Here is a 24,001-nt window from a genome sequence, read left to right as displayed (position 1 = left end):
GGTTTAGGAGATTCCATTAAAAATGAGCTTTAGAATTTTCAGATATTCTAGAATTACTAAATATCCAGAGAATAAAATATTTTCTGTTTGGCAGATCCAAATGCCCAGAAATATTTATAGGCTATTATATTATACTCAGGCAATAATTAAAATATATTTTTTTAAAAAATAAGCATGTAAAGAATGTTTTCATTAGTATTAATGGATGTATATGTGTGCTTATGTGTGTGTGTGTGCTTGCGTGTGTGTGTTTAAGGAATGATGGATGAACCCTCTTTGCTATTGCCAGCTTTGTGACAAATTAGCTGTGATTCATTTTACAAGAATTATATCTTTTCTGAGGTGCCTGGGGGGCTGAGTTGGTTAAGTGTCTGCCTTCAGCTCAGGTCATGATCTCTCAGTCTGTGAGTTCGAGCCCTGCATCAGGCTCTGTGCTGACAGCTCAGAGCCTGAAGCCTGCTTTGGCTTCTGTGTCTCCCTTTCTCTCTGCCCCTCCATTCCCCCCACATTTCAAAAAATAAACATTTACAAATTAAAAAAACAAAAACAAAAAACATTTCTTATTAAAAAAACGAATTGTATCTTTTGTAAAATAATATAACTACATCCAGAAGTCAGCAGAGGCTGACATCAGATATGATCTGCAAATTTGTTTTCCTTGGGTCGTATTGTTACTTGTTTTATAATAATTTCCAACATTAAAAAATTAAGAGACTTCACATAACCATGTTGATGTCTGGTCTCTTGAACCTTCTCTTGAAAATTGTAGTTATGCATGAGTTATTTTGTGTGTGTTCCATTTGTATCATACATGCTTGGATATAAGTACCTTGAGCAGCATTTATATCAATGATAGGAAATATTATAGCAGTTAGACAAAGAAAAGTAAGTATACTTTTGCCAAAGGTTTATACTTCACTTCTACTAATTTATTATTCAGAACAATATTCAAATGGCTGAGTTACAAAAATGGAAAAATAATATAACAAGAAAATTTGTGTTAAAAACATTCCTAATATTAGCATACTATATGCCTGGCTAACATAATGAAACAAAATTGTTTCAATCTTTTAGTGTCTAAATTTACCACCAGTAATATTTTTATCAGGCAGTGTAACAGAACTGACACATTAAATCACTCATTTTCAGTGGCATAAAAGTTTCAATTCCTTTTCTGCATATCTTACACTATCAACAGATTGTACGTTGATTGCTTCTTGTCACTAATAATCTATTTTAGGAATGGTTTCAGTGTCTCTCATTGATTTCACTTTTATTTTCTATTACTATACTTCTCTCGATGGGTCAGGATACTCCTTGAAGATCTGTTTTCAAAGATATTTTGACAAAATGTAGAAGAAAATTCACTGGTGAAATAACATGTAATACAGTAGTGTGTGTCTAATAAAGAAGTCATATAGATTGGCACTTCAAAAAAAGACATTCATGGCTGCATGAAGTGATACTGGACAACGTTAAGGGAATAGAAATGCAGAGTACTAGAAAAGTTTAGGAGAAACACAAAAACGAGCACACAAAGACAAACATTTCCCCTTTCAGCCTTTGTATGTTACTGCGAGAAGACATGAGGCTAAGTGCTGCCACAATTTTGTTACCATTCTAAGAAGAAACCAGAAAGAAAAACTGGGGGGTCAATGGAACTGAACACAGTGCAAACTTACTCAGTTACATTTTCATTTACAAATAAAATAACTTGACAGTTTTACTAACTGGACAGGAGAATCTCAGAGTCATTTTATATAATTTGATAAATATAAATATTTATTTATATCTATATCCTTGGTACCACACCAAAGTCAGAAAATAGGACTAAAACAGGCAGATCAAAGTGAGAATCTACCCTTTACCAATCTAGTTCATCCTAAAATTTCACTGTAAGTGATTCACTTCCTTAAAAAAAAATTTTTTTTAGAAATTTAGAAATATTTCCACAATGCTATTGTTTTTGTTTTTGTTTTTTGTTTTTGTTTTCAGTCTTCCTGGGTTCTGAAAAATCTTGGGCATTTTTGTATACACACTTCAGGCAGTCTTTCCTCTAAAAAAGCATCCTCCCATCATGTCTTTTCTTTTATTACCGGGACATTAGAAATTCTTTTTCTATTTGAAATATTTATTTCATACACTAATATTTCAGCACTGGATGCCAAAATGTTCTCATGTGTGTGCTATATTTGAGTTAAAAGTCACCATTGTAATAAGCATTTAGGAGACACATGAGATGATTTTTCCCAGAGATGGAAATTATGAAGTACAGCTAGGATCTTCTATCTAAACTAAAATCATTTTTGTAACTCAGACCAGTGGAAGAGTATCATTATAGTGATAAATAAAATGTTGGACTGAACCCAATGCTTTTTAAGATGTGATCTCTTCATATAAATGACATTACTCATTTAGGCAAAAGTGAATAAAGTGTTTCTTCTTATTTCTGATAAAAAAACTCCTCTCCCATAAGTCCCTGTTTTATTTCTTTTCTTTAATCTTATATTTATAGACTCTTAAAGCTGATTATTTCACCTCTATAAAAATTTGGGCAGGACGTAAGGGGAGGATTACCCATAGTACCCTCAGATGTCCCAGATCTCAAACACCGTCTCACATTGTCTTATCCAGAATTCTTGATTTCTACTCTACATAAAACTTTCTTCCTTTGAATTAAAAAAATTGAGGTTCCTGGGTGGCTCAGTCAGTTCAGCTTCTGACTCTTGATCTTGGCTCAGGTCATGATCTCACAGTTTGTGGGATCAAGCCCCACATTGGGGTCTGTGCTGACAGTGTGGAGCCTGCTTGAGATTCTCTCTCTCCCTCTTTCTCTGCCCCTCTTCTCTCTCTCTCTCTCTCTCTCTCTTTCCACTCTCTGCCTCTTTCTTCTTTCCTTCTCTCTTGCAAAATAAATAAACATTAAAAAATTTTAAATATAGATAGATAGATAAGTTTTCAACTGTATTTTCTTCATGTGTGCAAAGAAATTAGGCATGTTTACTCTGCTGTTGAGAGTAAGCACAATGTGCTGTTATGAAGTGGTATACATTTAAAACTCAAGCTAAATTCATACTCAGGGGCATTTTGTAAGAATCTGCTGTTTTGATGAAGGATCTGGAGAATCTTCATCTCCAAATGTCTCTTTATCCAGGAAAGTCATTTGAGAAACAGAGACTTCAACAGAAGGAAACCCATCATTCCAAGCTTCAGGCTTTTTCCACTTTACCACAAAGTTCCTACAGTATAATGGGTATATGATAAGTGAATTATAGATTAGTTCAGAGTTCATAGTAATTCTTGATCATAGATTATTAACATCGTTAGCTAGAAATGTCACTCTTTATTCTTGGGAGTACTTGGCTTTACCTACCAAGCTACACAGCAGTCATTTTGGCTATTTTCATATTATTGTGGTTGTGGCTACAGAGAAGGATAATTAAGATCTGATATGTGGTTACCTTAAACCACATATCAGATCTTAATGAAGGTATAGCTGGGAATAAAAAATAAGACCTTTGGGTCATGAATTTACAGAGTTTTTTCAAGGAACATTCCTTGCAAGACATATTTGGCAGCAATTTGCCATTAATAAATGAACATTAGTATGGAAAAAAATCACTACTCCTTAATTCTGAGATGTAAATTATTCACAAAATGACAAATTATTGAAATATTTGATTTTATATAAAAACTCAGAGTATACAATACATCAAAATGCATTCTAGAGTTTCTATACCAAAAATATTAAGTAACTTGCCAATGAAAGGAAGAACAATAATAGAAATTTCCCTTTTCATCGGCTTTGTACTTCACCATGTGTAGGCAGATTCATCAACTGATTAGCTCTTGCTTAAGCATGAAAGAAATTGTATCTAAAAATGTATCAATTACAAACAACATTCTATTTATACTTTTTTTCTTTCAGGGAAAGAAAAAAAATGAGATATTGTAAAAGCTTTGTTGGACTGTTTGAAAACAATAATCTGCTTTCAGAAATTTATGTGAGAAAAAATTATTCTTTTTATCACTTTTGTTTTTCTACTTCCTCCCAGTTCAGTTTTGGAAAACTATATTTCTAGGAATTTATCCATTTGTTGATATATAACTTTTTATAGTATTCTTCTATAATCTTTTTTATTAGAAATTTTTATTCCTTAAATATCTGGGATGGTTATTATAACACCTTACCACCACTATAGAAGTGCCCTTCCCCCACTCCCGATTTGTGGGTTTATTTTTAGTCAGAAGAGAAATTTTGAGTCAAAAGAATAGACTTGAGGCTTCTCTCTGTAACTGACTTACAGGTTGAACAAGTTAATATATTCACTTCTAAGATTTATAATAATGCAGCAATCTCAGTGTTTAATGAGATGAAAATCATTAAATATTTAAAAAGTATGATGTCACCTCATTGATATTAGTTGTTCTTTGGTTTTCCCAGTAGAAAATCAAATCAGTTACAAACAAAATTTTATTAGGTAGAAGTTATCAAATACAAATATTTTGCAGCTATGTCTTTATATACCCTAAATATGCACATCTCGATCCTTGTTCCTACAGGCTTGTAGTATCAAAAAGTTGGTATAAACTTGATAAAAATTTCCAAAAAGGGAGCAGTTCAGTTTATCTTTTATTTGTTTTTATTTTAACTTTGTGAAATGTCTCTTAAATGTAACAGCTTTTGAGTACAAATAATTATTTTCACCTTGAATTGGAGAGCGATACTTTATAACAATGCACCCTCCATAAAATACTATCTTTTCTTCCTCTTTGCATGTAATGCATGCATATTTCATTCATTTTTTGTTTATTGAGGATACAGTACAATTAAATGTACAAGATTTATTCAATTCAGAACAATGTATACTAAAGACAATGATAATCAGCCAACCTGTTTAGTGCAAAAGGTATTTCTATTAAGAATTTTTTTAAGTCTATATATTTATTTTGAGAGAGACAGAGACAGCATGAGGAGGAGAGGGACACAGAGAGAGGGACAGAGAGAGAATCCCAAGCAGACTCCACACTGCCAGGGCAGAGCCCAACGCAGGGTTCAAACTCATGAAGCCACAAGATCACGGCTTGAGCTGAAACCAAGAGTCAGACACTTAACTGAGCCACCCAGACGCCCTCTGTTAAGAAGTTTTTATGTGTTAAAAGGCTGTGTTTGTCAACAAACTGTCTAGCAAATCACATAATAAATATCTATCATGCAGATCAGTAAATGAATAATAGGATGGAAAAGTTCACTCAGGGAGATTCTGTTAGGGAGTCAGGGATGTAAGGAAGTAGCAAGTGTGTAATGCCCTCTAAAATGTATATACCAGTAGTTCTTTAACCTGGTTTCTAATTGGAATCACTAGGAGAGTTTAAAAAAAAAAAAAAGAAAAAAAAATGATGTCTAAGTCCCTTCTGAGAAATTCTGATTGAACTGCATGGCCTCAGCAGCAGGCTGTTTACTCTCCTCAGGTGATTCTAAAGTGCCAAAAAGAGCATCACTAGCATAGACAGAATATGCTATGACATGAGAGGAGAATGGTGATCTTATTAATCCAGGAGACAATCCCTGGAGAAGTTGAGAGTTAAATAAACTGTGCAGAAAGGATAGCATTTGGATTTTATTAACATTTTAATAAAATATCTCCCAAAGAATGACTTAGCAAATTTTCAACCTTTAAAAAGCTTATGCTAAGGAAGCGGTAAATTTGTGCTGTCATAACTTTTTTTTTTTTTTTTTTTTTTGAGAGAGAGAGAGCATGTGCATGCAAGCAAGCACAGTGGGAGGGGCAGAGGGAGAGAGAGAATCTTAAGGAGGCTCCATGGTCAGTGTGGAATTTGACATGGGGCTCCATCCCACAACCATGATATCATGACCTGAGCTGAAATCAAAAGTCAGACCTTTGACTGACTGAGCCACCCAGGTGTCCCAGGGATGTCATAACTTTTATTAGCACTTTACAATATTAATGAAAATGACAGTTTGTATTTATTAATGTGAAATTTAAGACTTGAATGATTATCTGAGATCCCTATGAGGAAAAAAGCTCTGAATAATTTTTGGTGTTAAAAACGATGAACATAAAGGAAGGGAAACAAAAATAATATAAAAACAGGGAGAGGAACAAAACAGAAGAGACCCATAAATATGGAGAACAAACTGAGGGTTACTGGAGGGGTTATAGGAGGGGGGATGGGCTAAATGGGTAAGGGGCACTAAGGAATCTACTCCTGAAATCATTGTTGCACTATATGCTAACTAATTTGGATGTAAATTTTAAAAAAGAAAAAAATAAGAAAAAAAAAAAATCCTTGGTATCAGTATCAGCAGCTTGGGTTTGAATAACTCTAAATGGCATCTTTTCCCACTTAAACCTCTAGTTCCACAGGATTTACTAGGATTAAACACTGCACTGCAGCCCAAACTTACTACAGTATTTTCCTGCTCTTGTCCCCACACAGCTGGTGACATTTATGGTTACCTGATGTATTAGTCAAAGCAGTATTCCCAAACATGGAATATGTGGCTTCCAGAATTCAAAAAGGCATACCAGGCATTCAGCTTCCTTTTTAGCAGTGAGAGGTACAAGATGTAGTAGTTCTTCCTTTACTTTGAAGGGATATCTTAACACGTCCCAGAACTTAGGACTTCTAAAAGTTTTTTTGATATGTATCTTTGTAGGATTTATGTACCACCTTCTAGAGTCCATGTGTTTTACCAAGGCTTCCAAGATACTAGTCACTTCTTGTCCATCCAGTTTGCTTAGCAAAGGATTATTATGTGGACCACTGTTACATTCTGTCGGATGTCCAGCTGGTTTGTATTTTTTCAGATTCCATTACAAAGGGGGGCTGGAGAGTTAAAAGAGGCTGGAGAATTAACATAGATGTGGAGTGTGAATGTATACTCTTGTCCAATCCAAGTGAATGCAAAAATTCTGATAGGGATAGCTATCTTTTTTTTTTTGTCTCTGGGGAGCTTGATTTCTACCACAATCATCATCTCTGAAACAGTATCTACATTGTGGGGCGGGGGGTGGGGGTACAATGACATCAGAGCAAGTCTGTATCATATCACCTGAGGTCAGGTCAGGAATTTGTATAGGGTGATGGAAATGGAGAAACGGCTCCTCTTTGTTTTCGGTTACCAGAAGCAAAAGGGCTGGTGGAGGTGGGGGTGTCTCAGCCCCCTAATCAAATGCTGATTCTGGAAAACAAAACAACAAAAATAGTATTAAATTGGTCGTCTTGTATTTGCCTGCTAAAGCCTGGGCAAAATGGTCATTTAGAAAGGGAAATGCCCGCTTTCCTCTCTGCATCAGTTCATTCTGTACATGCAACAAAACCATCTGTTACCATGTGCCTACTATGTTCAGGGAATTTGTGCTGGATTCTGAGGACAGAAAAGCAACATCTCAGCCTTTTCCTTGGGGCTCTCTGTCATTTTTAGCGTCAGGAACATACAATCCTAAAGACACTTGCTGAGGGTCCGACGAAACCCAACAGAGACATGTGATCTGGACTCATTCACTGTCATGCCAAAATGACAGTCACCTGTTTTGATAATAAGTTTATATTATGAGGCTAATATATTATGAGTCCTCTTCCCACCCACCGTTTTAGGATTGGGGAGTAAACGATCCTCTGTGCCTGCGTCCTACTTCGGGCTCTCTGAGCAATTCACTCCTTGGCACAGCCCATGGAGGGGCCTCCAGTCGGGGTGTCCCGCCGGGTTCCTCTCCTCCTCTCCGGGCGGGGGCGCTCTCGGGCCGGGAGCCGGGACGCGGCGGCGCGGCCGGGCGGTTCCCGGGACGCGGTGCGCGTCGGGGCGAGCGCGCGAGTCCCTGGCGCACCCTCCAAGCTCGCCTGGCAGCCGCTTCCTTCTCCGCGCCGCCTGCGCCCGGGACCAGCCCGAGTCACCCCCCGCGCCGGGCTCCCGCCACCGCGTCGCCTCCGGACGCCGCCCGGACCGCGGGGCCACCCCGGGAAGGAGGATCCCGCGGACGGCTGCAGCCCGAGGTAATCGCCAGATGACGGACGGGGCCGGTCCTCGCGCAGACACCCGACCCAGGCGACTTGCGATGCGGACTCCGGAGGTGGCACCGTCGGTCCGAACAAGTTTCTCGCGGTTTGAAGGGGTCCTTAACTGTCACTCGTTTTATTTAACCAGTTTTTCTTTTCCTGTTAGCAAGTTTATTTAGGTAACAACAAGGTAGTGTCTTGGTGACGGTCGAGTTCCAAACCTAACCCTGGAAGTTTTGCTTGCTGTGGTAATTTACATGTGCAGACTTACCTACTTGTTATTTTCCTAGTCGGAAAATTGGCATTTTTTTGAAGACACATCTTAACTTGACATTGTGTTTGCAAGAGCTGTTATTTTCCACTACTGTTAGCATCCCTCCTACTACAGTAGTACCAAAACTAGTCCTTCAGGAAAGGTTTAGCATGAAACATCTCCCCTTCAGTGACCTTCCCCAGTTTGACAAACTTCTGATGGCTAATATTAATAAGGTGTCAGATAACAAGAAGGTGACAGGCTACGGCTGTTCCTTCTGCCCCTTGTGAAGCCTTTGTCCCAAGGTGGTCGGATACTGCAGTGCTTGGTTGGTTGGCATATCTTGTTTGTTAAAACTTTCTCAAACTCTTTTGTCTTTAATCCAGGTAAGTGTTTCTATGTCTCAGTCATAAATGTGGGAACTTTTAAAGGAGAAAGATCAACTCTGTTTTCTCTTAGTCAACTCAAATTCCAGGTTGAGAGAGTGTTGAAATCTGTTCTATTAGGTACAAGAAAGGCTTTTACTTAAATTGTATTAAAAAAGAAAAAGAAAAAGAAAAGAAAAGACAACTTCTTTTTACTCTGATGCACTTTTAAACACTCTCTTTTGTAAGAAGAGGACCCTCCCCTTAAAATTGTTCAAGATTGCCATCAATTGCTAATTGTTAATTTTCTCTTGACTGGTGCGTAGAATAACATCAAAAGTTTCCATTCCTTTCTAGTGCTTAAGTACAAATCAATACAAGTAAATATAAATATAAATATAAATATAAATATAAATATAAATATAAATACCAAGTAGATTATTGCCCTGAAATAGAAATTCCTGTTCCATTTAATAAATCAAGCCTAGACAATGTCTCAGAGTACATTTCTCCTGCCCTCTGTCTTGAAAGGTTCTAGAGGTAGTTTTCTTGATTGTACTCCATGCAACATTCATTTAATTAGCGTGTTACAATTTCACACATTTTTCCCTCTGAGAAAAACATGTTTTATACTGTATTCTAATATTACTGAATTACTTTTAGCAATTTTATATAATATAGTTTAAGGCCTCTAAATATGTATTTTTAAATCTGTATAGTTAATTTTTGAAAGATATTGTCAAGAACTAATTAATATATTTTAATTATTGGAAAGAACCTGATGTTCCTTATTTACTAATAAGTATATTCCAGGTAACATTCTTTTTTTCCCCTCCTTTCTCATTGTTTGTGTCACTAATTTCAGGATGACTTTGTTTGTCTTATGAAATTTTTTACATCCAGGCATAATTTCAGGTTTTGGAGGAACCAAAATACATAGGTTGAAACTCTTTGCTGATTTTACAAAATCTTGTAATCAATACTTTGCAAAACTTTGCAGAATGTACTTTTGCAGGAATTTGGTTGTATCATTGTGTAGATGATATGGCTTGTACTTCCAAAAAGTAATTGGTAACTCTAGTTGTTTTTTTTAAAAAAATGGTGGCAGATGTTTTCTTTTTTTTTAAACATTATTATTTTTTTAAACATTATTTTTTTTAACTTTTTTTTTATTTATTTTTGAGACAGGGAGAGACAGAGCATGAACAGGGGAGGAGCAGAGAGAGAGGGAGACACAGAATCTGAAACAGGCTCCAGGCTCTGAGCTGTCAGCACAGAGCCCGACGTGGGGCTCGAACTCACGGACCACGAGATCATGACCTGAGCCGAAGTTGGCCGCTTAACTGATTGAGCCACCCAGGCGCCCCAGCAGATGTTTTCTTTAGCAAGTTTTGAGGGTAGTGCACACGCACACACACACAATAATAATATATTGTGGGAAAAATACAAATACATAATGATATTATATACATATATATGTGTGTGTGTGTGTGTGTATACACACACACGCACACACACACACACACACGCACACACATATATAATTCCCACTACATTCTAGAAATCCTAAAATAGAAAAATGAGATCCTCAAGTTGGATTCAGTGAAAGGTACACTCTACATCTAAATATGCCAGATTCATGATGGTTCAGTTACTACCATTCAGTGTTGATATTATCACCATCATAGTTTGAATATGATTTATGGAAGTGTCCATTGACTGAAAATGGCTTGACTTCAAGACTATGCTAGGGGCTGAACTCCTATTTGTGAATTTTAGTGGTGGCTCATATTTACTTAACAGGATAAATAAACAGCCCATGACATGGGCTGCTGTCATGTCAAGCTGTGTTATGTCATGCCCTGTCATACTGTTATGCTATTTACTATTTAAGAGCATAGAGAGGTGAACAAACCTTCCTGTAGAAACTTTCCACAGTACATGGGTAATCACACAGCTTCTTAGTTAAATAGAACTGAAATACATGCTGTGGATGGAAAGTAATGATTGAGGTGTATAGCAGAGAGAACTGACTGATCTGGGAAACCGGCGATTTTCTGAGGCAGGAACATTTAAATGTAGAGCCAAAGGATTGAGAAGATGAAGCCAAACAAAGTATAGGAGAAAGGGTGTAGACAAAGGAAGTGGCTGTCACAATGCAGAGTCAGAAAAGAGTGGCTCATTTGGAGAATTAATTGAGAAAGTACCCCTTTGCCTAGAACTTAAACTTAGTAGAGGGTGCATCACATATTCGGGCGGAAGCACAATGCCCTGGGACTTATGGGACGTGTTAAAGATTTCAGTTAGTAAGTACAGTAAGACAATTGTGAGAAAAAACACAAAGGAACTAGGAAATGACTGCTGGGTCTTAACCAAATTTGGAAAGCTAGAGAAGACTTCATAGAGGAACTGTGTGGAGGAACATAACTTTCCACATGCACCTGCTCTCCTAGTGATGTCCCACCAGTAAGAGGGGTCATGAGGAGGTGAGACCTTTGCCTCTGCCTGCTGCTGCAGTGCCATGACCTGCAGGAGTGACTACAGCATATCAGTCTCTTCTACAGTTTTCAGAGCTAATAAAGAGCAGAGATGAGTAGGAGCTATTGCAGGACCAGGTCTCAGTGGAGACAGTATTTTCTGAGAGTCATATCAAAGATTAAATTAGACCACGGAAAAGTGCAGGTGAATAAAACAATTGTAGAAAGTCTTGATTTGGGGTGAATTTTTTTTAAATTTTTTTTTGACGTTTATTTATTTTTGAGACAGAGAGAGACACAGCATGAATGGGGGAGGGTCAGAGAGAGGGAGACACAGAATCTGAAACAGGCTCCAGGCTCTGAGCTGTCAGCACAGAGCCCGACGCAGGGCTCGAACTCACGGACCACGAGATCATGACCTGAGCTGCCGCTTAACCTACTGAGCCACCCAGGCGCCCCTATTTGGGGTGAATCTTAATGTATCGTTGTATACATTGGGGCAAACTGTATACTTTGTATACATTTATACATGTATACATTGGACCAAATCTCACCCTCAGTATACTAATAAATGCTTAACCACCTGCTTTCCAAAACAAACAAAATTACCTCATTTAATGTATGTGCTCATTTAATTTAAATACTCCCACCTTGGTATTCCAAGCTATCAGTGTAGAGTCACTGAATGTAGATTTGGGAAGCTGTGGGACATTCATTTTTCTTGAGCTTCAGTACCCTACTGCACTACCTTTGGCTTCAGAAGGGAACATGGAGCATTTAATTAAAAAGAATAGGGGCGCCTGGGTGGCTCAGTCGGTTAAGCATCAGACTTCGGCTCAGGTCATGATCTCACAGTTCATGGGTTCGAGCCCTGCGTCAGGCTCTGTGCTGACAGCTCAGAGCCTGGAGCCTGCTTCACATTCTGTGTCTCCCTCTCTCTCTGCTCCTCGCCCACTCAGGTTCTGTTTCTCTGTCTCTCAAAACTAAAAAACATTAAAAAGATAAAAATTAAAAAAAAAAAAGAATATGTTACTCAGTATTTTAACGTCTTCCAAAATGAAAAAAATGTCCTTGATGGTTTTGTAATATCATCCATAAATGTTGAGAGCAAATGGTTTTCTGCATAATCACAGATAATAATTGTAAAAGTGGCGTGCCTTTCACTTCTGACATTAAGAAATGCTGGCATCTGAGATGTAAAATGTTGAAATATATTTCACATCCAGTCCAAAACACTTGACAAAGACATTAAAAAACTAAAATTGTAATACAGTCATAGAAAGATGTAAGATATTTTACCCTGCAGTTATAACCCATGATATAATATAATAATCTACGTAATATTAAAGTGCAATAAAGTTAACTATCATTCATAGGAAGAAACTTCAGTTTCAATTAGATCTTTCATTTGGCTATTTATATTTATTTTAATCACACATAGGTAAATACAGAGCTATGACATAGAACATGTCCCTCACATACATCGCTTCCCCTCACTGTTTCTTTCCTGATCTAAATCTTACTCCCCTTTTATGGCTCTACCAGCTGGAACATCACACTAATTACCCTGGTGGCCCTGGTCTTTTCTTTAACCCCATGACAGTTATTTATCTCCACCATCCTAGTCACTATCTTTGCTTTGTAGCTGAAAACTCTCTATAGAATTTATATGGACACACACACGCATCCGTACACATACACCTATACATACATTTTGTATATACAAACATACATATATACACATAAGCGTATCTGTATATATCCATGGAAATGTTCATGTATTAAATATATTTTATATATATACATTATTCAATAAGTGAATTTAAACATATGTACTTCATAAGATTAATAAGATAATTCATTGTGATAGACATGATATTGTTTCAGTTATCTCTTGCTGTGTAACAAACTATTCTGAAACTTAGTGGTTGGGACAGTACCATTATTAATAACTCTCATGGTTCTGTTGATTATCTGGGATCAACTGGGCAGTTCTCTTTCTGGTCTCACTTGGGTCTCGTGTAGTTGCAGTCAGATGGCATCTGGAGCTGGGTCAATGGCACTGCTGGACTGCTTTCCCTCTCCATGTAACCTTCAGAGCCTCCTCTCCCCACCTGAGATCTCTGTGTGTTCTCTTTAGCTAACAACTGAACTGCTGATATGGAACATAGAAGCTGCCCATAGTTCTTAAGGTTTAGTCTGAAAGTGGCCATGTTGCTTTCTCCACCTCCTGTGGTTTAAGCAGTTACAGGGACAGCTCTGATTCCAGGAGAGGGGAAATAAATACTACATCTTGACTGGGGAAATGACAAAACATTTGTGGCCATATTTAATTCACCACAGTATTCTTACTAATAATCTTGTAAGTAAAGATCACAGAATTTTAGAGCCATAAGTTTCCTAGCAATCATTTAATCAAATGCCATGCATTTACAAGAGTAGGCACAGAAGATATAAAGATAAGGGAGAAATTTGGGTCAATGACCGTGACTTAAAATTTTTATATTTCATAGCACTTACCAAACTGCCTAGCATTTAGGAGTACGTTAATCTGGGTTTTTAAGCCAGGTAGCATAGATAAGCAGAAATCAATATGGGATTAAATTAATCAGATTTATCAGGGGGAACACTAGTGAGAGAAAATTGGGGAAGGGGAGGTGAGATCGACTGAGAGAGCCATCTGACCCACCATGTAGGTCTTATCCTGAGTGAAGGAGAGAGAGAAAGAAGGAAAGGTGGTTTGTGGAAGCACCTATGGTGCAGTACTAAGGAAAGGTCAGTGAAGATTGGAAGAATTCTTGGGGAGGCCTTAAATTAAAATCATCATCAGAAGACCTCTGCGCCTCCCAGGAATGCTCTGCCACATTTGGTCATTGGCTGGGAGCGGCCTGTGGGAAGTGTGGCCTCCGTACAAACATGGTGATGAGTTACAGAGCTCAGCAGTTGGAGCTTCAGGCAGTTATGCTTCAAGCATTTGGAGACTGGAGAACTGTATTCTCATGGCCAACACATACAGCAAGAAATACTTGATAACAGGGATTTGTTAACATGAAGAATGCAACATTCTAAGGTCTTTTCCTTTAAGAAATACCAAATTTCGTGTTAGAAGCTTAGGGTTTAAAAGTCACCAAAATTTAAAGGAGATCTTAAAGTATAGTATCCAACAGACATTTCATGAAATATTAACTATTTCTGGCAAATAAAATTTAAGTACTTTTTTATACAATATTGTACTTTCCTCGGGAAAACAGAAATAGAGTATTACAGAGAATGATTGTACCAGTAAATATTTTCTTTGACATACATGCCAGCCTCGTGGTCTGTAATCAGAGTTCATTTTGTCTTAAGAAGTATTTCATTTTTTACAGCCACAAGATATCTTGGTGTAAGATAAATACACCTGTATAAATACACATTTCTAAAACAATAAATTAGATTCTGGAACCACATTTGCATTGCAAAATGACCACAAATTTGTTGTGCTACTGAATTAAAATGCAAATGTACTGACAAAAGACATTGTACATAAAACTTTGCAGAAAAATATCTATTGCATTAAATGAGGTACTTAGTTAAATATTTCAAAACTTTCCAGACTGTTCAGTATGTGTAATCAAATATCAATAGCTAAGATGTACATGCTGCCTACCTCCATGAAAAAAAATGGTAATATACTGTGGAGGTGTTATCCTTGGGGTCTTAAATCTGTATTAGGTACAGGATTTCATGCTCAGTCCAGTGAGATGAAGAAAATTCCTTACAGGTCAGTCCCAAGTATTATCTATAGTTTTTTAATGTTTGTTTTTGAGAGACAGACTGCACGTGGGGGAGGAACAGAGAGAGAGAGGGAGACACAGAATCCAAAGCAGGCTCCAGGCTCCAGGCTCTGAGCTGTCAACACATAGCCCAATGCGGGGTTTGAACCCACAAACCATGAGATCAGGACATGAGCTGAAGTCAGACGCTTAACCAACTGAGCTACCCAGGTGCCCCAATTCCAAGGGTTTTCTATATAGGGAACTGAGACCCCAAAAAGGGGTCAATCTCTACACTATTCATTGGCGCTATGAGTGTTCTCATCCAACTTTTCCACCAGAAACTTTTTTTCTTCTGCCCCTTCTAAGTACACATCCAGATCTGGGAGAAATAGAGTTTCCTACTTACCATAAGTAATTCATTTTTCGAATAGTCTTCCATTTATGCAAGCTAACAGGATTAGTATTTCAGACTGAATTTTGTATAATATAGTCTACTGTACAGAATGTATTTTACTTGAGGTATACCACTTTGGGTATACTGAACATTATTATATTATTTACTATTTTGGTCTTCCACTTGTACTGTCTAGTGTAAGAAAATTAACTGTCTGAGATGGATTCACAGGTAGACTGTGGTGATTTCTGACACTTGATAGGGGCTAGTGACAATGACACCTTTTGGTTCCTGGAGAACAAACCCCATTGTTTGGGTGTTTGGGGACAGCCAGAAGTCATCCTTTTTTCAAGTCAAAATTTTGGTTTTGAAATTGGACAGATTCCAGCATCAATTAAAATTGCTCTGGGAAAGGAGGATCTCCCAGCAATTAAAGGCATATTACATAAACACATACTCAGTATTTATGCAATTATCTTAATGCATGTAAATTTGGATCCTTGAGATCAAGTAAATAATCATATTTAGAACACATTATAGATGCCATTGGATTCCACAAAACCAATAAAAAATCTATAATCTTTCAACTGAAATCTTTTCCTTTTTCCATTTATGTGCACCTTGCTATAACTAAGGATTGTATTCATTCTCATTTTCTGTTGCTCCTGGTGACCAAATCTTCTGTGTTTGATGACAGTGCTTTACTTAAAACTGCCTGGAAAGTTTTTATCAGCTGAATCATTAACCAATCATCAACTAATCAATAAACAATATTTCCCAGAGTAAAGACCCCAGAAGTCCCTCATCTACTATCTCTAAAGACATTCTGTCTGCAGGGTGCCTAGGTGGCTCAGTTGGTCAAGCCTCTGACTTTGCCTTAGCTCATGATCTGATGGTTCATAGGTTCGAGCCCCACGTTGGGCTCTGTGTTGACAACTTAGAGCCTGGAGCCTGCTTCGGATTCTGTGTCTCTCTCTCTGCCCCTCTCCTGCTCACACTCTCTCTGTCTCTCCAAAAATAAATAAACGTTAAAAAATCAAAAATAAAAACATTTTGTTTGCTACCATCACACACATGGGTTTTATGTTGAAATTGAATTTTTTTTTCATCAACTTGAAATGTACTGGAAAATAACTTCTTCCTAGATGTCATTGCCTCCTCAGAGAAGTGGCTGGCACTGTCTTTGTATTAGCCATTGTTGTGAATATTGATGATCATTGAAAGGAAGGAGGAGGAAGAGAAGGAAAAAAAAAGAAGAAAGGAAGGAGGAATGTTATAAAACATTCTATGCGTATACATAGACCACTATGCTGTGTTTAAATTACATTACATTTCTCATTTTGGAAAACTATGACATGCTAATAAATAATTATTTGAAGATGTTTAATATTTTGAATGCATTTTTTTGCATAATGGCCCATGGTTTATCAATAAGGTATAAATAAAAGCTACCTTCAATCACTTTAGTTTTCAATTACATAATTGGATTATCTTTTCTGTTTTACATTAAATACTGATTACTCACAAATAAAAGCAGAAATATTTGATTCCTAATCTTTTTTCTGACAGGTGTGTCAATTTTAGAGGCTAGGCTCAATGTAAGGGCAAAATTATAGTGCTAGCTATGAAATACATCCCAAATATTAGTGGTGTTAATTACCCTTGTGAAATAAGCAAATAATACACTAAATGTTACCAGGTGAGTGAAGACTGAAAAAAAAAAAAAACACTCTATATATTATGGCAATATTTTAGTCTTTCTCCTTTAACATAATAGAAAATAATCAATAATGAGGTAAAATTGAGTTTTTATGCATCTTTTTGAAATTCTGCATTGTATGAGCAGCCAAAATAAAGGTTCAAATGCATTCCATGCTTTAAAACCATATATTCATAATTTTTGTCCAGTATATTTCAGTTCTAAGATATAATGTTGAAAGTTTTCAAAATTTTAGTCATATGCTAATATTTACTGCAGTTTTAGCATTGGCAGTGTGGCCATTAATACGTTTTTATGAAAACACAGTTGTATTCAAAGCAGACAACGCCTTTGTGCTCCCTAGATAAAGCCATTTCCTAATAGTATGCAGTGTAAGAAGCCCATCAAACACATTCTGGAGGCATTGAACAGATGTAAAATATTTTATCACCTGCTCATAATTATCACCTGCTCATCAACATTATGCAGCAATGGAAAATATATATTTTGATTATTTAATCTTCAGTATAATTCTTAATTCTGTTACTTGAAATAATTTTAATTATCCTAATTCCAAATCACACATTTGATTCTATCTTAAAAAAAAAAAAATCCATAAACAGGGAACCTCCAGTAACATTTGAGAACTTCATGATCCTGAGCTCAGTGTTCAAATTTTTAGCAACCGTTGTTGTCAATTTATGGGCCAAGAACAGGTAATTGACATGATACAATAATTAGTAGGGTTGGCTTTCACTTAATGTGCCTAATGGGGGAGATGTATCGATGGGTAGGTGAAAATAGATAAATTGAGTGATTGATTGAATGTATAGTAATAAAGATGTTCTTCAGTTTTAAGCATAGAAGGTTTTTGGAGGAGGCTACAGAAAAAAGTGTGTCTTTTGCTGTGTTCTGGAAACTATATATGTGAAGGATAGAATGTGAATACAAGACTACAGTAATATGTTGAGTGAGAAATCTATCATGGATTCAGACAAAATGGTCACTGCTTAAAATTAAAAGGGGGGCCATATGAATAGAAAGGAAAGAAATGAAAAAAAATGGGTGGTAACATTGGAAAAATGTTTTGGTGATTGTGTAGATGGTGTTTGTAATAAAGAATTGAACTTTTTTATTATTACTTTTAAATGCTTAATTTGTTTTTGAGAGAGAGAGAGAGAGAGAGACAGAGGATCTGAAGTGGGCTCTGTGCTGACAGCAGGAGCCCAATGTGGGGCTCAAACTTGCAGACTGCGAGATCATGACCTGAGCTGAAGTCGGATGCTCAACTGACTGAGCCGCCCAGGTGCTCCTAAACTCTCTTTTTGAAAAAAATAAAGTGTTTATTTATTTTTGAGAGAGAGAGCATGAGTGAGGGAGGTGCAGCTAGAGAGCGGGGGACAGAGGATCTGAAGTGGGCCCATGCTGACAGCAGAGAGCCTGATGAGATTGAACTCCTGAACCATGAGATCAGTTCTAACAACTTTTTGGTGGTTTTTCAGGTTTTCTACATACAGTATCACATTGTCTGCAAATAGCATAAGTTTGGCTTCTTCCTTGCCAATTTGGATGCCTTTTATTTCTTTTTGTTGTCTGAATGCTGAGGCTAGGACTTCCAGTACTATGTTAAATAACAATGGTGAGAGTGGACATCCTGTCTTGTTCTTGACCATAGAGGAAAAGGTCTCAGTTTTTCCCCGCTGAGGATGATATTAGACTGGGTTTTTAGGCTCACATATATGACCTTTATGATGGTGAAGTATGTTCCCTCTATCCCTACTTTGTTGAGGTTTTTATCAAGAATCAGTGCTATATTTTGTCAGACACTTTTTCTGCATTTGAGAGGATAATGTAACACTGGAAGAACGTTATCCTTTCAGGATATTAATGTGGTGCATTTCCTTTATTAATGTGGTGTATCATGTTGATTGGTTTGTGAATATTGAACCACCCTTGCAACCCAGGAATAAATCCCACTTGATCGTGGTGAACAATTCTTTTAATGTACTTTTGGATTCAAGTGACTAGTATCTTGTTATATCCATGTTCATCAGAGATATTGGCCTACAATTCTCCTATATACTTACTTATATTTATTTCTGAGAGAGAGAGACAAAGTACAAGTAGGGGAGGGGCAGAAAGAGAGAGGGAGACACAGAAACAGGATCCAGGCTCTGACCTGTCAGCACAGCTCAGGGCTCGAACTCAGGAACCATGAAATCATGACCTGAGCCAAAGTCAGACACTTAACTGACTGAGCCACCCAGGTGCCCCTATAATTCTCCTTTTTAGTGGGTACTTTATCTTTGGAGTAAAGGTAATGCTGGCCTCATAGAATGAATTTGGAAGTTTTCCTTTCATTTCTAGTTTTTGGAACAGTTTAAGAAGAATAGTTAGAAGAATAGTTATTAACACTTCTTTAAATGTCTGATAGACATTTGTTTGTTGTTGTTGGTCATAGACTTTTGTTTGCTCAGAGATTTTTGATTACTCATTCAATTTGTTTGCTGGGTATGGATGTGTTTAAATTTTCTGTTTCTTTCAGTTTTAGTTTCAGTAATTTATATATTTCTAGGAATTTATCCATTGCTTCCATATTGCCCAGTTTTTTATCATATATTTTTCATAATGTTCTTTTATAATTGTATTTCTGTGGTTTTGGTTATGATCTCTTTTTATTCATAATTTTATTTATTTGGGTCTTTTCTCCTTTCTTTTTGAACGAATAACTATCGGGTTACTGATTTTATTAATTGTTTTAAAGAACCACCTCTTGGAGCACTTGGAGCTCAGTCAGTTAAGCGTCTGACTTCAGCTCAGGTTATGATCTTGCGATTCATGAGTTTGAACCCCACATCAGGCTCTGTGCTGACAGCCTAGAGCCTGGAGCTGCCTTTGGATTCTGTGTTTCTGTCTCTCCCTGTCCCTTCCCTGCTCATGCTGCCTCTCTCTTTCTCTCTCAAAAAGAAATAAACATAAGAAAGAAAAAAAAGAAAGAAAGAAAGAAAGAAAGAAAGAAAGAAAGAAAACCAACTCTTAGTTTTGTTGATCTGTTCTGTTTTTGTTTGTTTGTTTCTATATCTTTTATTCCTGCTCTAATCTTTATTATTTCCCTTATTCTGCTGTCTTTAGGCCTTATTTGCTATTCCATTTCTAGCTACTTTAGATGTAAAGTTGGGTTGTGTATTTGGGACTTTCCTTGCTTCTTGATGTAGACCTGTAATGCTATACACTTCCCTCTTATGATCACCTTTGCTGCATTGTGAAGGTTCTGGACTTTGTGCTTTCATTTTCATTTGCTCCCATGTATTTTTTTTTTTTAACTCTGTCAACCCATTCATTCTTTAGTAGGATGTTCTTTAATTTCCACGTATTTGTGGTCTGTCCAATTTTTTTCTTGTGGTTGGCTCCAAGTTTCATAGTGTTGTGGTCTGAAAATATGCATGATATGATCTCGGTGTTTTTGTACTTGTGGTACGGAAACAGGCTGGAATGCTGGCAGAAAAACCAAGTGGCACTCAGAGATCTTGGTGGATCAGAGATTTATTTAACACCAGCTGGCTCAGAGGAGACCATTTCTCCAAAGATCTGAGCGCTGAATGCAAGTGGGAAGGGTAATTTATAGTTGTCAGCTTCCATATCTGTGGCAGGTTTTCGCGCGTGCGACAAGCAGGGCAAGAAGAACCTGGAAGAGGGGTCTCTAAGCTAGAGAAGAGAGCTTGTTTTAGTCCTGTCGGCCATCTTTGGCTCAGTACTTTCTTCATTTCTCCAACATTCCCCACTTTGATGCCTTTTAAAAAAAACTTTTAGTACCCATCACCTTTCAGTTTTACAGGGTGGTACTCGCAGAAGGCTAAGATATGTGCTGTAGTTTGGCAAGCAACAGTGTTTTCAATAAAAGGTACCTCGGCATTCAGTATACAGGAGTCGATGGATACAAGTAAAATTATGGAGAGGAGGGGCAGGAAGCCAGAATGCCCAGTCCGTGAGATCCCATCCTTTCCATTGATTGATACTTTCCTGTTGTCTACATTGAATTCTTTCCTTGAGTTCCTTAACCTTAGTTGTAAGTATTCCTGACTGGTTTACAAAAGAGCAACATGTCTCCCCCAGAAAGATGCAAGTCCCTCCTTTTTCTGAAGTGAGGAGGTCGAGGGCTCGCCTATTTTGGAGGGTCACTGCCGCCAGAGAGTTTATTTGGCTTTGTAAGGTTACCAGAGAATCTGCCACCCGTTCCATGTCTTCATTTAGCTCTTGAAATAGTCTATGGTATAGTCCTATGGATGAACCTATGCTGCCTATTCCAGTTCTTATTCCTGTCACAATTCCTGCTCCTATCAGAATGGGTAGCAGGATTGCCAGTTTAGCCCTGGACTTGGGGCTAAAGGCTGTTAGGAACTGATCTTCAGTGTATACGGATATCTCTGGGGTTAGGAAGATGGATAACATATCTGAGTCCAGTTGGCCTCTAAGCATCACCGGTAGGCCAAATTAGAACACAGGTAGAACACCCCAGGGATTGAATGTAGGGTTGTATTCCTTTTTAAGGTTATATTTCTTCTGCATAGAGAGGTACTGTTCATACCTTCAGGGACTGTACAGATTAGATTGTCAGCATTTGTGAGACAGATCCCAGTGGCCAGGGTCACTTAAGACAGAGGTGTTGGTTTCGAGATTTTCAGGAGCCTCCTAGGTCAAAGAGATGGGAGTGGCTAAGTAAGCCCTCTGGCTGAAGGGCAAACATATCCAGCAGGTTTGGGTGTGATTATCTATTTTATGGAGGACTTGTAGAGTAGTGTTGGCCCAACGCTGGAGTGGGGAATTGGTAAGCATATGATTGAGGGCTGAAAGGTTCAAACCTTGGTAGGCTGCCAGGGGAGTGGTTGTCTTAATGGCTTGTATTACCCTATCCTGGGTATCCTTTATAGCTTTTTGAAGGGACCTGTCTTGCACCCCTCCCCTGTCTGAGATCCCTCATTGAAGAAGGTAAGTGTAGCAAGCTCACTTCCCTTTCTGGAGGCCCTTGTTGTAACATGGGTTCTGGATATTTTCGGTTTTCTCTATGGCCCAATACTTAGTCCTTGGGGCACTGGGTGACTGACAGAGAGTGGGTGTTTTTTCCTTGTAGCAATCTTTGCAGAGTGAGGTGAAGGGGCTGAATGCCCTTGAACCCCTTATTGTCATATAACAATCCTGGGGGCAAAGTGGGTAAGTGGCAGTTGTGAGGGTGAGAGAGGTTATCATAATATACAGGCAATACTTAATAATCCTCCCTTCCAGAGGAGGTATCTGAGACCCACATGCATCTTTTGTCCCATGTCCAGCTTGTTGGTGCAATCTTTGTCAGCCCACCAGAAAGAAGTAAGATCAGGGCTGTGACACCAGTTAAGGGGCAAGGGCTGGCAGAGTTGCATCCAACCCCCTGGGCTCGGTTCACATGTTGATTCCTCAAGCTTCTGCCATGCGGAGACCAGCCAGCTTCCAGGGTGTGGCTGGAGGAGGGTTGGAGGTCTCAGGGGCCAGTGTCTTTTTGAGGGTCAGTTTAAGCAGGTTGACTGGATCTGGATCACTTCACCAGTTTGAGGGTTCCTCTGAGTTGGCCTTCTTAGCTCTGGAGTGAGGGACCCATGGGTTGATACCTGAAACTGAATCCTCTATTTGGTTGTATATCTGTAAAGTCCACCTCCAAGTTTTCAAAAGGGGCGGGTTTCTGGTAACTGTCAGATCAGGTTTAGGGAAGATATGGTTTACATATTTAGAGATCCATCCTGTTTTCCAGTTGTTTAAATAATCATATGCCCATGAGGTCTTATTATTATCCCCATCGTAAAACAAGCATAGAAGATTGCCTATATATGAAATACTATGACAGTTTTCTGAAGTTTATCTCAAGTTGTCCAGTTTAGGCAAACAACAAACATTTAAAGGCAATCATAACTAGAATTTAACATCCATAATGGTGCATTATTGAAACATAGTTGTTCTCTCTAAAAACCCCCCTTTCCAGAGATAGCCAAATTGAGACCAATGCATTTGTAGAAAAAGTCCAGTCTTAACAAACCTGGCCCAATTATTTACATAAGCTCAACAAGAATAGTGATTGATCATGAGGATCTTTTAAAGTTTGCTTTGCTGGAACCTTTTATAAGGAAACTTTTAGTAGCCTCTCCAGGCCAGAAGCCAAGCCAAATACTTTCCATCAGACAGGCATGCAATACCTGTAGAACTGGACGAATTCCTCTTCATGAGGTCCCCAAGATATCCTGAGGTTCCTGCACCTGCCAGGAAGTGACCTTTAATCACTTGGTGAGGCTGCTGGGAACTCTGTAAGCAAGGTATGAGGCCAACATTTCTAAGGGACTTTATGGCTCCATGTTTCATAAAGCCAACCTTAGTTCCTTAAAGCTGTCTGGCCATATCTGAGTCTATGAATGTCACTCTCAAATATGACATTCCAGTCAAAACCTTGGTAAAATAACCAGTATTTCCAATGGTGACCTGTTATAAGATGAACAGATTCTTATTGAACTTATGCAAACAATTGTAGTTGCCATTAAAGAAAGAATACTCACTGAGAGTTTTTGAATTTCAGGGGAGTTATGTAGAGAGAAAAGATAAATGCTTTAGTTTACAAATAAATACTTTATGCCATTTCTGTATATGATAGATATCTTAAGAGAAAGTGTCCTTAATCTAGAAGAGCAAACATTAGAGAACCAACAATATTTTCAACAAGAATCACAAAACTATAATATTCCTCAGTTCATTTAATCCCATGTTCCTAATTCTTGTTCAATTCGAATAAAGCTTTTTAGTTCTGGAAATTCTTACCTATTTTAGTATTAATCTTAAAGATGTCGAATACCTGTATTTGTCCCCAAAGTCCTCTTTATAAATTTCCTTGAAGAAGAAACACATTTTGTGAAAGAATAAGAACAATTATAAATGACAAAATCTCAGAAATGGACATTGTTAAAGATCTGATGAGAGTTCATTATGATGCAGTTGACAAAGAAATTCGGTTATTTCTGCA

General features: G+C 37.8%; 1 pseudogene across 1 annotated transcript in view; it reads left to right on the top strand.

Annotated features, from left to right (window-relative positions):
• The first annotated feature begins 7,804 nt into the window (after positions 1–7,804).
• The window catches only part of LOC132692163 (large ribosomal subunit protein uL11-like), a 99,229-nt pseudogene continuing 83,032 nt past the window's right edge, over positions 7,805–24,001 (top strand). Inside the window, exon 1 of the transcript XR_013555177.2 lies at positions 7,805–8,019. The product of XR_013555177.2 is annotated as a large ribosomal subunit protein uL11-like (transcript). The remainder of the gene's footprint in view (positions 8,020–24,001) is intronic.

Source organism: Panthera onca, chromosome B1, assembly GCF_046562875.1.
Source record: "Panthera onca isolate mPanOnc1 chromosome B1, mPanOnc1 haplotype 2, whole genome shotgun sequence".
Lineage (NCBI taxonomy): Eukaryota > Metazoa > Chordata > Mammalia > Carnivora > Felidae > Panthera > Panthera onca.
Note: the sequence above shows the minus strand (reverse complement) of the source record. Positions and strands in the feature narration are given on the sequence as shown.